Below are 3,984 nucleotides of genomic sequence, written 5' to 3' on the forward strand. Positions count from 1 at the left end.
CCTGAGATAAATATCAAGGTATATATATATTTTTTCTCCTGTTTTTTTCAGTAACAGTTGACTCAATGCCATTTATGGTATTTACCCAGTTGAGTCAAGACCACTTGTGCAGTATATCCAATTAATCCAATACCACTTGTGGAAAAGACTATCCTTCTGATTCCCTCCCTGTTCTACAATATGTCTATTCTCATAAATCAATTATTCATATATTTATGAATCTGTGTAGTTTATTCCTTGTATTAATTTGTATACACTTGCATCAATACCTAATTGTCTTGTTTTATTATTTTGTAGTTCTTGATATCTAGCAGTGTAAGCACTCAAAGTTTGTTGTTGTTCTCCGATATTCTCTTAGCTATTTCTGCCATTTGCATTTCTATATAAATCTTAGAATCACTTATAAATTTCCACCAAAAAATAAAAAGGCACCCTGCTGGTATTTTGATTGTGATTGAACTTAGTTTATGATCAATTTAGAAGGAAATGACATCTTTACAATATGGCCTTAATCAAAGACAACACTAATTCCTTTCTTGCTGTAGTTCCTTTAAAGTTTATGTTAATGATGATTAACAGCTTTCTGTGCAGAGTTCTTGCACATATTTGGTAGATTTATCCCTGCATACCAGATATTTTTTGGAGCTATGATGAATGGCATTTAAAAGTTTCTTTTATTTTCTGTGTGCTATATAAAAAGTTGATGATCATATGCTGATATTTATCCAAAGACTTTGTTAAGGAAACTTACTACTTCTAAATCTTTATCTGTAGATTTTCCTTTTTGTATTTTTCTAAAAACACATTTCCAGATAATGATTTTTTTTCCTTTCCAATCTTTACATCTCTGATTTATTTTTCTTATCTTACTACCCTTGCTAGGCTCTCCAGTTAAATATTGAATAGTATGTATCCTCCTCTTAATTCTGGTCTTAGGGGGAAAATTCTTTTGACATTATACCATTATGTATAAAGCTTACTCTATACTTTTTATAGAAACCTTCGCTGAGTTTTCATAAAGTTTATTTTTATTTCTAGTTGTTATACATTCTCATAATGCACAGCAACTTAATTTTTAAACAACAAATTTTCTTTTAAATTTGGTTTTATCTACATTGTGTATTTATATATATAATATATTATTTTCATCCCATTCATATTTTTTTCTGATTTCCAATATGATTTACTTTACAAAGGTTATTTAGAATCTAACATGAGCTAGATTTGCTGTTGATTTGCAGCATAATTTCATTAATACGAGAGATCATCTCCTTTGAAGTTTTTGACATTTGTTTATGGGCCAGCATTTAACTAACTTTTATAAATATTCCATCTTGAAAATATTGTGCGGTTTGTAGTTATTAAATGCTATTGTCCATGGATTGCATTATATCAAGTCTGTTTATGGTGTTTTAAAAATAATATAGGTGCTTACTGATTTTTAAATTGTTTACCAAATACTAATAATATTTACTTATTTGTATATTTGGCTATTTTTAAAAATTCAGTCAATTTTTCTTTATACATTTTGAGGCTGTTACCAAGTGCATTTAAATGTGCAATTGCAGTATATTCATGCTATATTGAACTTTCATGCCTATGGAATTTCTTTCTTTACACTTAATGATGCTTAGTGCCTTAAATACCTCTTTGTGTTATATGAATGTAGGTACATTACTTTTCATCTGGTTAATATTTACATAACATTTTTTCTATATTTTACATAAATGTGTTTCCTATGGTTTTGGTCAATTCTTCTTTTAAACCCGTCTTCTGCTTCTTTCATTCTTATTCTTTGAATCTTTGTCTTTTAATTTGAGATTGTGGTTTATATAAATCTAATATAATTACTGTAAGTTCGGATTTATTTATTTTTATTTTTTATTTTTTATTTTTTTCCTTTTTGTCTTTTTTCGTGACCGGCAAAGGATCGCAACCCTCAGTGTAGCGCCCGTACCGGACCGGGACTGGCAACGGGATCGCAACCCTCGGTGTTGCGCCCGCACCTCGCTCAGCCAGTGAGCGGCTGGTCTGTACGTGGGATCCGAACCCTCGGCGGGAGTGCTGCCGCGCTCCCAAGCGGCGCACTGCTACAGTGCACCACCGGGCCGGCCCCTGTAAATTCGGATTTAAATCTGAAATGTTTTTAAGTTCTTCTATTTTTATGCTTACGTTATGTTCCCTTTCCTTTCTTTGCCTTTTCTTGCATTGACTAAATATTTCTTTCCTGGGCTGGGCCCGTGGCTCATTCAGGAGAGTGCAGTGCTGATAGCGCCAAGGCTGCGAGTTTGGATCCTATACAGGGGTGGCCGGTGCGCTCGCTGGCTGAGCAGGGTGCAGACAACACCATGCTGAGGGTTGCAATCCCCTTACCAGTCAAAAAAATATATTAAAAAAATATACGTATATGTATTTATGTGTATTTATATCTGTGTGTGTGTATTTCTTTTTTTATTTCATGATTTATCCTCTACAAGCTTGGAAGCTAAATGCACTTGTCTCATTCTTTCAATGATTACCTTAGACATCACAGTATACATTCTTAACTTATTTTACTTGTCTTGCAGTAATTAATAATGTTGCAAGGACCTATTATACTTTAACTTTATTTTTTTCCCTCCTGACAAGCACTACTTCTGTTGTATATTGTAATTTCACACGTGCACATACACACACACAGTATACAGGTGTTCCTTGACTTATGATGGGATTACTTCCCCATAAAGCCATTGTAAAATCAAAAAATCATGTCAAACCATCACAAGTCAGGGACTATCTGTGTATGTATGTATTAATATGAGGGTACTTCAAAAAGTTTGTGGAAAATAGAATTAAAAGATAACACAACTCTTCCCATAAACTTTTTGAACTACCCTTATAAATATATAGGCAAACATTAACATATTTACCAATTTCATTGTTTTTCATTATTTCTGCGTCTTTGATCTTCCATGTAGGATATTTTTTTTCCTCCTCAAATAATTCTGTCTATACCTTTGTCATTTGGCAACATTTATATATTCTGTTTCTGAAAATATCTGTATTTTTTACTTTTATTGTAACCATATCAGTTTTTTTAAAAAATAAGATTCAGCTTAGTAGTTATTTTCTTTCAGCATATTAAGGTCATATCATATTTTTCTCTGTTCCTATTAAGAAGTCATCTGAAGTCATGCGTGTTACTGCTTTGAAGGTGTTGTCTTTTATTCTGGAGCACTTTTCTTTGAAAAAGCACTTTCTTTGAAAGATTTTTTTTCATCGTATTTGATTTACAACAGCTTCACTATGATTTCACTAAAATAATTGTTCTTGTATTTATTCTTATTAGGGTTCACAATGATTCTTTCATCAGTGGTTTGGATTTTTATTGACAGTTTTGGAAGGTTCTCAGCTGATGTCCCTTCAAATTATGTGACTACTTCCATTCTTTCTGGCCCCTCTCTGTCTTTGCTCACTTTTCTGTATTTTCCACCTTTTGCCTCTCTATGTTGCAATATGGCTACTTTCCCATGACCTATATTCCAGTACACTCATTCTGTTTCGTTTGATGTAATCTGCTATTATCCTCATCCACTGATTTCTTAATTTTATTTGAATTTTCTTATTTCTAAATTTTCCATTTAGCTAATTTTTATATAATTTATAGTTTAATTATGAAATTCTCAATTTTGAATATAGTACATGTAGTTAGTTTAAAATCTGTGTCTCGCAACTATAACACTTGGGACCCCTGTTTTTCTGTTCGTGTTGTCCATTTGTTTCTTTTTATTTGCATTCATCTTGGCCTGTGGTGGTGTTAATTTTCTCCATAAATTTTTTTCTTTGCTGGTAATTCAGGATACACTACCTCTATTATACCCATTATTTATGAGGAAGCTGAGGAACAGAAAGGTCATATAACTTCTGTAAAGTTACATAGTAAATGGCAGGGCCAGGTTTTGAGCAATGATAGTCTTCTCCAATACAATGTCCTTTCTCCCATAT

This window comes from Galeopterus variegatus, unplaced genomic scaffold, assembly GCF_000696425.1.
Source record: "Galeopterus variegatus unplaced genomic scaffold, G_variegatus-3.0.2 Scaffold16998, whole genome shotgun sequence".
In the NCBI taxonomy this organism is placed as follows: domain Eukaryota; kingdom Metazoa; phylum Chordata; class Mammalia; order Dermoptera; family Cynocephalidae; genus Galeopterus; species Galeopterus variegatus.